Source organism: Capsicum annuum, chromosome 1 (assembly GCF_002878395.1).
Source record: "Capsicum annuum cultivar UCD-10X-F1 chromosome 1, UCD10Xv1.1, whole genome shotgun sequence".
In the NCBI taxonomy this organism is placed as follows: Eukaryota; Viridiplantae; Streptophyta; class Magnoliopsida; order Solanales; family Solanaceae; genus Capsicum; species Capsicum annuum.
The window spans coordinates 203,150,797-203,162,386 of NC_061111.1; positions in this window are offsets into that span (position 1 = coordinate 203,150,797).

Below are 11,590 nucleotides of genomic sequence, written 5' to 3' on the forward strand. Positions count from 1 at the left end.
CAATTGAATAATTATATTTGAAATAATTCAAATTCAATCATTATTAGTAATAACTAAATTGATTTTAACTAAATTAAAGATGAATTGATAAGATCTCTTACAATTTCAATTAATTTGATAGTAATTACATGATCAACTAAGTGTATTCACCGTGATTAGAATGATCAATTGACCAATTTTATTTGAAATAATTAAAATTAAGCTATTACTAGTAATAACTAAATTGACTTATCTAAAATTAAAGATGAATTGGTAATTTTAATAACTTCATAAGTGATTTTGGCCAGTAAAATTATGATATTTGTTGAATTTCTTATTTGATGTATCTGCTACTGCTACAATGGATAGAACCTACAACATGAATCAACATATGTGTCACAACCCGAACTGAGGCCCAGGACGCAACGAGCATCCCAAACCATGAAGGCTCGAGAGCCCTTCTCTAACTGGCAATCATATACAGAATTCAAATACTGTAAGGAAATGTGGAAAACATAGAAAAATGGAAACATGGTCATTCTCTTACTTAAACTGAACAATATGAATAGAAGTTCACAATATTCCAAGAACATCTAATACCAGCCTGCGAAATCTCTAATAATACGAATACAACATATGTCTAAAATCTGAGACAAGCCCCTAGTTGGACCATGAACTAAAACCAAATAACAGTATTCCATAAACAAGGCCTTCCGAAATAAGGGAGGCTCACCAATTGCAAACTTTGGACAAACCAATCTACTACTTAGCGGGACTCCGAGACTGTGCCTCAGATCATGAAATATTGGGGGTCAATGCAATTATACTGGTATGTGAAAATAGCATTTTTATTACACAACATAGATGAGAGCATTTCGTAAAACATTACATATAAGATAAGTAAAACACATGGGCATAATTTAGAATTTTTCGAATGCTTTCTTGAAATCAAGACTCAACACTTTATTTTACTTCTGAGATAGATGGTACACCCTACATTTCTATAATCCCACGGGCTATATAGAATTCGTCCTTGACTCGGAAACCAAGCCCCCAACCCAAGTTTGCCGGAAGGACTGGAGTCCTAATCACTATTCTAGTATACCAGTGTCTCAAGGACAAGTACACATTGGCATTAGCAATAGTTCCACATACCTTATGTTGCCTAGTTTAAAGATTGAAACCCTAATCTTGACTCTTTTCTTAAAATCTTGAACTTGGAAGGATTTGTTTCTTGATCTTTGGGGAAGAGACTAAGGTTTAGTTGAGAGAAAAATTGAGGAATTTTGGATTTCGTTCTTGGAGAAAGGGAGGGTTTTGGTGAGTTGATATTGAAGAGGATGGGCAAATATTGCACTTTTGGGTGATATAAATTGTCCTTTTGGACGTTTGGGGTTGAGGGGAAAGGACCAAAGTACCCCTTGACCCTTAAGGAGTTGAAAACAGCATAGGAATAGACCAGGCGGTGTACCCTTAGTCCGGGGGAGTAGATCCCACGATGCCCACTCCAGTCTGGAGCTCTAAGCTCCGCGGTGCGGGCTTATCGAGTGCCCTTACTACATCTCACAAAAATGGCTATAACTTTTTGCTCGGGTATCGAATTAAGGAGAAATTGGTATCATTGGAAATCTAACTCAATTATCTACATTGGCTGGTATTGAGCTAAAAAATTCCACGTATATAAAAATTTATACACGTTCAAAGTAGATCCTTGTAGAATCGAATACTAAAGTTTGGACGAATCAAATATTCTTAGCTCAACTTTGTTCTATGTGGTTTCTATGAAAATTTATCACTTTGAAAACACTTCCCACACTACATGTGAATTAAAATATAAATCATGGTATTAGAGCTTGAACATGCAGGAATGACGGTTCAATTTCTATCTCAAAAATGTAGTGTGTTACATTATCTTCCCTTTGGAATCATTCATCCCCGAATGATGGGTAGGATCTTGTTGAAGCTATAAAAGTATGAATTAAGGAACGTAACCTCGCATTGAACATTTTATTTTCCTCAAAAGAATATGCAAAGGCATTAAAAGAGCTTCATGATAACCCCCTAGTGAATCATATACGCATGAAGCGTGAGATGATAAGGATTGATATAGAGATGACCTTGCACACGATTCTTGATCATCAAAACTTAAGGCATGAGTTTATTTGGTGATAATATGCTTGATTTACTTTGGTATAATCAGGAAATGAAATTTTGAGGAAGATAGGAATTAGAAGCATTCTCTACCTTACAAGATACAACGGATAGACCTAAAATTAGAGACACCACTCAACCATGCCCCAAACAATAAATAACATACTTCATCATTTCCAACTTACAATTCTCCCAAAACACATCTAACTATAAGAGTTTGAGTCCTACTACATAGTACTTCCATGTTGAAACCTAACCCAAAGTTAAAAGGATGCTAACTTAAACTACGGGACCATGTACTTTACATCACATTAAGAAATCACCTCACCTGATCACTATAACCCAACAACCTCAAGTCTTAATTCAAGGAGTAATAACTACATAGATCATTGGTTTGTGTTTTCATCAATCACAACATTCAAGCCTATCATTACTGCACCCACTTAGTGGATCTCTCCACTAAGACCAGCAAATTCAATCACTCTCACAAAGATTTTCGCCACATATCTCCTTCCTAACTATTTCATGTTATAAAATTTTATGTCATTCTTTCCCCCTTCACCTATAACCTTATCTAAAGAAATCACATCAAAATTTTCACATTCAAGAACATCTACTCCCTCTACCAGAAATATTACTATGCTTCCACAACCACCATCATGCTAACATACGGAGAGCCATTGAGGGACTGGAGTATAAACATCATAAATGGGAGTAACACTATTAGACTATAACTTATACTTATTACACTCTTCAAGGAGGGACATGAGGTGAAGATACGACACAATATACACTAAGTGCTTCATATGTCAAGTGTTTGGATCATGAGTAGAGAGTCATTCGGTATAAACACAACACAACATGAGTTGTTAGGACATACCCTAGTGAAAAACATGGGTGCACATATTATGAGTCGTATAACATAGTTTGAAATTTATGAAGTCAATGATTGAGACAAGGATTGATACTTGAATCCACCGCTTCTCATTTCACAGCTAAGGATTTTGCATGAACCTTATCACTTTAGCTAGTCCCGACGTAAAATAAATCGATAATATATAGAAAGCATGGTTTCTTAAAACTAAGCAGTATGTGAGAGATGGATTTTATGGGTCATGAGAAACATAGCATAGAACTTGAATACAAAAGACATTGGTAGAATGACCTCTTAAATTGGAGTAGGAGGAGTTTGCTTGAATAGGAATAGATTAATCATGACTCTTCCCTGCAATTTTCCACCATGAGGAAATTCAAAAACTACCTTAACTCATCATCTCCCTCTTAGATCAAAGTCATAATCCTAGACTTAAGGACATAACCTCTCATTACATCTATCAGCAAATACTCAGCACAATGGGGTATCACCATATACATAAACTCTAAACTCTCCCTGATAAACTATACTCTGAAGGCCTTGCTTTTGGAAAATTCTTATCTTAACTTTCGCTAGTACTTATAGACCTCACCCTACAACTCACACTCTCATGAGCATTCATATCCACACCCTCTTATCATACAAAGATCCATTCTCCACTACTTAACAAAATTACATTAAACCTCTAATTGCATAACTTACAACTTAACAAAATTTATAAAACTATAGCAAAGGCACATATTGCCTACCTATATTTTCTCAATTCAGCTCTAAAGAACACCATACAACAACTCCTTAGTCTTCCCCAAACATCTCCATACTAAAAATTTCAAGAACACGGATTAGGTACGCCAAACACTTATACACATAAAACTTTATCTAACAACATATTACGTGGGGGGTTCAATTTATTCTTATATACCCACGCTCTTATCTGCTTAACGTATCAACCACAATTTATCATTCTAACACTAGTCCCATGTATATAAATATATCATAACTATCCACTCCTTTTTCCATAAGTTGCCAACCTAGGCTATTGTACACATCGAATCAAGCCTACTACTTACTCTCACAAAACATGCATCATTAATCTTAAGCTACTATTTTTACCACTACACTCCACATCTAAAGTTCAATTCTATTGTCTAACAACACCAATTATATAACACCAATAAAGTAGGTCATATACAATACTATTCCATCAAATTGGGGAATCAACCAAACTATCTTATTTAACTTAACTACTGTCCACAAGTTCATTCTCTCAACAACATTACTACTATACCTCAAAATCTACTAAATACCTTCTCACATGTAGTACAAGTGTAACGCCCCAAGTCTGGTACCCCAGATGCTATATGGTCCTGATAATCCTGAAGGACCACAAGCTAACCCTTGACTGATATCTATAATTGAGAACTGAATAATACACTATATAAATACAGAAAACTAATGGAAAACTTACCATAATGTTTAAACATCTAAAATACAACTAAAAACTAAAAACTAATACAACTATCTAAACATCTAGTATGAAAAACTCTCGCCTGAAAGCCTCTAACTATCTGAATAATGAGTTGAATGGAAAAATACCCCAACTAACTCCATCTACTAAAAATACTGAATCTAATGCAATAAAATGAAATAAGAACCATCCCCAAATAATGAGGACTCACTGCTATCTACTGCTGTTGGCTGAATCTGGACTACTAAGGGTGCTCTGGAGCTCATTCTTCTGAACCTATGGCATAAAACACCATAGCACAGGAAAGTATGCATCAGTACATAAGAATGTACTGATATGCTAGATGAGGTAAGGCTAAATGCAAAGGCGTATATGCATGAACTATAGCTGACTGAATAACATAAGCATACTGAATGAGGAATTACATACATGAATACATAAACTATAATTGAAATTGTAGTAATACTAAATACTGAGTTCAACTAACTGGATTATTGATAACTGGGTTTACTGATGCTGAATTCTAAATACTAATTTACTGACATTTGAGTTTACTAACACTGGAATACTAAATAACTGAGTCTACTAATATTGATCTAAGAGTTTTTTTCTAATATTGATTGACTGTATTTGAGATCAGTCCTATCTAGAGGGTGATCTCTAAATCTACTGATGCTGATTTTGATTGATTGTACCTGAGATCGATCCTATTTAGCTAGTGATCTCTGAATCTCTAGATGATGAAAATAACTTATTCTATTTGAGATCAGTACTATTTAGCGGGTGATCTCTAAATTCTATTGAACTATCTAAGTTCCTTACTGATCTAAGTGACTGTATCTAGCAGTCTTAATTTCTATAATACTGTATTGATTTCTATTACTAAGACTGAATCTAAAATTGAGACTGTGAGAGGTAGTCATCTAACTGACATGCCCCAAATCTGAACTAGTAGGGTCCAACCTGTAACCCCAACTGGAAGGGTGTCAGTACCATGCCATGGGTAAAGACAACTGATATGAAGTCAATCCTAATCTAGCGGGTGACCCCTGAGATCAGTCCTGTACTAGTGGGTGATCCCCGAGTATGTCAGTCCTATCTAACGGGTGACATCTCATGCCTACGCTGGCTACGTAGTTCTGGAACTTAGGAATTGCTTCTTGGGATCTCAATCTTATCTAGCGGGTGAGCCCTCATCCCTAGGCTTGGTCGGTGATGAATCCTACTCCTAAATGAAAGATAGTGAATTGATTTCCTAGTTCATACTAGGCTTGACAGAACTGTTACTGATCGTACTAATTAACTAACTGATCTCACTGAGTTCTATTGACTGACGAAATACTACTGAATTATGTTATCTGACTGAATGCTACTGATTTTTTGGACTGAATACTTGAATACTACTGAGGTTTGAATTGAATACTGAACTAGAATAGACTGATACTTGGATTACTGAGTCTCTCTAAGTTCTGTAACTGACTGAGTTCTACTAATCATGGCACGATTGAGATTATCTTGAAAACTGACATTGGCTCTAGACAATCAGCTAAATTGTCAGGTATTAAATACCCCCAGGACTCGATAACATAAATAAATAAGGCATGACAATTCTTGAATAGCATAACAATAGTCTACCATTCCTAATAAAAATCAAGGAGACATCTCTTCAAGCAGTTGGAAGTCTTAAACATGTAAACGTATAGGGATGCATACCAATGTATCATAATTCATTCTTTAAGCAATGCACGTAAATGGGAGTGCATGCAACATATCATAATTCATTCACTAAGGCCTTTCAACAAACACTTGGCATGCATTAACTTGTACATAATTAGGGATTTCATGCTAACATGTTGTAATGACTCTATTTCCTTCACATAAGCATTTTATCAAACATATGGGGAGCATACATTAGTTATACAACAATCAATACATCTAATTAACATGGCTACATCAATAAACTTGCAACTTAAAGGGTTTTATCATGAACATTATGTAAATCATCACATGCTAGGACTAAATCATGAAACTTGTAATCTAGAACATGAGTCACAACTCAACAATAACATAAACATGAACTTCAACTCACATAAATCATGAAAAAATCATAAATATTCAATCTTTATAATTTGAAAAGGGTTCTTGAACTCCTTAGATGGAAGGGACCAAGAATCAACATTTAACATACCTTAGTTCTTGATTTTAGGAAGATTGGCGGAGAGACTCTTGAATTTGGATCTTCAATTGGAAAACCCTAACTTGTTCTTGAGAGAAATTGAGAGAAGAAAGTATATTTTGGGGAAAACTAGGGCTGAATCTTGTGTTATAGGGTTATATAGGGTGGAAAATTGACCCAAATACCCCTCTAGACGTGGATTTTAAAAAGCTGAAAACTGGGCACTGACGCGGTTGTCTACACAGCGTGTTAATGGCATCAACGCATCATACCATGATCGCCCCAAGACTTAGTAATTTTGACTGGCAAATCCTGCATAATATTAACCAACGCGATAGGCGACACGACGCTCCTGGATTGCATTGGTCCACTATTTTGGGACACCAAACGCGGTCCAAAAAATCCAAAACTCATCCGAAAATACCTACTTACATAGCTGATCATGAATCAACTTAAAGATCGACATTTAAGGATCATATGGGTCAAGAAATAAGATATCCAACTTATGAAGGCTAAAAAAGATTCTAAGTGTAAACACTTAGCTGAAGTTTCTAAGTCTGGGACCTCTTTATAAGCTTTAATGGACTGAGTAAAGCTTGGAATTTTGCGGGATATTACAACTAGTTTACAACAACTAGAGAAAATACAATCAAAGGGGTAAAGTCACATAATAGGGATCGTCGATCTTAATCTTATATTATAACTCATTATGATCTTATCAACATATTCCTCTTCCTCACATCATATTTACTTACCCATGCATATATTTAGACTACCTTCAAATTCTCTTTACAACTATGAGTCTCTACCCATAACTTGGTTGTCAAACTACCCCTTTCCATTCATAGCCTATAAATGATTTCTACAACCACCATAACTATCCATTATGATATCATTCCCTATTTTGTATAAGTAATAATCATAGCCAGCCACTTCCTTCACAGACTACTATACAATCTACAAATATTGCTACCACATTAGTCTATCTCTATAAAATGGAAACCTACCCCTCAATCAACTGTTATACAAATAAACTAGCTTTTTTACATAAAAGTTACCCTTATTTTGACTTCTAAGCTTGTGACTTCATATCACTAACTTTTGGCCCATCTTACAGCTCATAGGTTATGGCACTTTATCACATACTACTACTCGGGTGGAATTAATGCTCCAACATTCTACCATATGTCACTACCCTTAAGTATGACATCGGCAACAAGGGTTATAAAAAAGGGACTGGATACACTTCATACCTCAGTCTCAAATGCACGACTGATGTAAATATGGGTAGAATATTAAATCAATATACTTCAAAGCACTTATGGACTCCTCTCAAGTCCTTATGTAATTTCATAATCATTTATGACTCAATTAGAAAGGACCACACTATTTAGACTCTAAGCTTCTGCACTTGAATAGACTCGACAATGAGACATAGTTAATAAAATCAGAGTAACGAAGGCATTTGGATAACCTCTAAATGGATAACACAATGGTATAATCTAGAACATGAAGAAAGAGAGACATTCCTAAACACCCAGTAGCTTCCTCCTTATAAGTGTGGTGCGCTACACACCCATAAAAAGAACTCTACCCGATGTGATTTTCCAGACACCATAGGATCATAAACCGTGCTCTGATATCAAGTTTTTCATGACCCAAACCATGAAGGCTCGAGAGCCCTTCTCTAATTGGCAATCATATACATAATTCAAATACTGTAAGGAAATGCGGAAAACATAGAAAAATGGAAACATGGTAATTCTCTTACTTCAACTGAACAATATGAACAGAAGTTCACAATATTTCAAGAATATCTAATACAAATCTGTAAAATCTCTAATAATACAAATACAATATATGTCTGAAATCTGGAACACGGCCCCCAGTTGGATCATGAACTAAAACTAAATAACAGTATTCCATAAACAAAGCCTTCCAAAATAAGAAAGGCTCACCAATTGCAAACTTTGGACAAACCAATCTACTACTTAGCAGGACCCCGGGACTGTGCCTCAGATCCTGACATATAGGGGTTCAATACAATTGTACTGGTGTGTGAAACAATCCAAAATAGCATTTTTATCACACAACATAGATGAGAGAATTTCATAAAACATTACACATAAGATAAGTAAAACACATGGGCATAAGTTAGAATTTTGAAATGCTTTCTTGAAATCAAGATTCAACACTTTAGTTTACTTCTGAGATAGATTGTACACCCTACATTTCTACAATCATTCAGTTCTAGTGGGTTATAAACACTTGATACCTAGTTGTTTTACATGATTTTAGTATCTCAGAAATAATTTCAGTTAAACCATGAGTATTATCATTCAGTCAGTTATTATAATCAGGATATGATGACCAATCTCAATCGTATGTTCAATTTTATTTAATTCATATTCATCCAGTGCTAATGTCAGTTCATTTGAGAGTAGGATTTAGCACTAAGCAAATTCAGGGATAACGGCTTTCCCGTCAGTTTGGTAGAGCCATTAGTAGCAGTCCCTATATTCTATAACTACGTAGCCAGCATAGGATCTGAGGGGTCACCTGTCAATTTAGGCTTTACTTTCTCTCAGGGATCACCCGTCAGTTTAGGCTTGACACCCTATTTCTTTAGGACATCAGCTTTGTGGTTCCACATCGTCAGCCAGTGTTAGTACCCATGGTACAATACTAACACCCTTCCAACTTGGGTTACATATTGGACCCCAAATATCTCAGATTGGGGTATGTTAATTACATGATACTCCCACAATCTTAGTACAGTATTCAATATATTTCAGTTTAGGTTTGCTTGACCAAGTGTACAGAATCTTAGTTATTCAGTTATGCAGATTTTAGTTATGCAGATTTCAATTATTTAGTTTATAGATTATTTCAGAAACATGTTTTATACTTGGTTGTGCATTCTTAGATATCACATGTTCATGCATTCATGCCTAGTTATCTCATGCATTTTAGCCAGTCCTCATCTCATAAACCAGTATATTCAAAGTAATACTTTTCTTTGTGCTATGTTGTCGTATGACATAGGTTCGGACACATAGTGTAATGCCTCGAGAGTACTCCCTAGGCATTATATGGTGCTTACGACCCTAAAGGATCACAAACTAACCCATGATTGGTACCTTCTGTGAGCACTGAATATAATACTGGAATATATATATGAAAAAAAATATGAAAATGCCATAAGGTTCATAAAAATGAATCAAAATTGAATAAATATATAGAAGAATTGCTAACTGATGATGTCTAAAAGCCTCTAAACATCTTAAATAAAAGAGTTGATGGGATAGGCCCCAACTAACTCGCAACTACTATTTGAAATAACTGAAATACTTAAATAATTTATTAACTGAATAAAATACATGTCCTCAATGGATGAGGACTCACTATTATTACTACTGCTGATCAACTAAATCTGACTAAGTACGGTCAGGAAGCCAAGCATCTGAACATATGATATGAGATATCATAGCACAAAAAAAGAATATGTGTCAGTATTTTAAATGTACGAGTATGCTAGGTGAGGTTTGGCTAATATGCATTGGTTCACGTACATGAGAATACTAACTAAATATCATAAAATAACTGGATGATAGGATATACAAGATTGGAACTACTGTAAGTACTGAACATACAATACCAAGCATATATCGTCTGTCTGAATTAGTCTGAAACTGAAGTACTAAGTTTTTGATAACTGAATAACTGATAAATATAAGTCATGATCGTGTAGAAATAAATTGAGTTCTATACAGAATACTGAATACTAGATAATCGATACTAATTACTAAATACTGAATACTGCATACTAAAACTATAACTGTAGGAGTTATCATCTAACGAGCATACACCAATTATGGATTAATTTAGGGTCCAACCTATAACCCCAGTTGGAAGGGTGTTAGCACCATACCACGGGTTACTAAAAATAGCTGGGTCAACCCTAATCTGGCAGGAAGACTCATAAGATGTATATGGTTACATCAACTCTAGTCTAGCAGGAAGATGATTTGCCCTACACTGCTATGTAGTTTTGTAACTCAAGGACCATTACTAAGGGTCAAACCCTCTGCTGGTAGGAATGCTCCCATTCCTGGGTTCGCTTGATGCTGAATCTTACTCCCAACTGAAAGGCACTAATCACTAGATTGTACTAATCTTGAATGGACTGACCCTAATCGTGTTGACTGACTGAACTAGACTAAGTTCACTAAGTTCTGTTAACTGACTGAGTTCACCTATTCTTGACCTTTTCTGGGACTATTCAATAACTACTGCAACTAAGTAAACAGCTAGATTTTGGGTAGTAAATACCCCCAGGACTCGATATCATATATAATAAACTCATATCATAACTTTAGCAACACAAAAATAAGTTACCATGCATAATTTACTCATATGGATATTTTATCAAACACTTGGGGAGCATGATTGTTATACATGAGAACTAACCACATAGGGTATCATAACTACTTCATGCAACTTGCAAATTCAAGGGTTTCGACATAAGACATTCATAATCCAACAAACATGCTAACTAAATTTCATGGAACTCATAAAAGATCTTAACTTAAAACCCATACAATAACACAAACATGAGCATAATTCAATTTATAACATGGAAATCATAATTCAAGTTTTGAAAAGGGTTCTTGAAATCTAGGGGGGGAAGAAAACCCAAGGATGAACACCTAACATACCTGAGTGATAGAATTCGAGAAGATTGTTGGGGATTTCTTAGAACTTAATCTTGAGCTTGATGAATTAGAGTTTATTTCTTAAGAGTATTTTGTGAATGAGTGAATTTATTTTGCCTATTGAGGGGCTGAATTTCGTGTTATGGGAGTTTAATGTGGGAGAAAATGACTTAATTATCCATACAACCTTTAACTAAATATGAAAACTATGCCCAGCGGTGCGATAA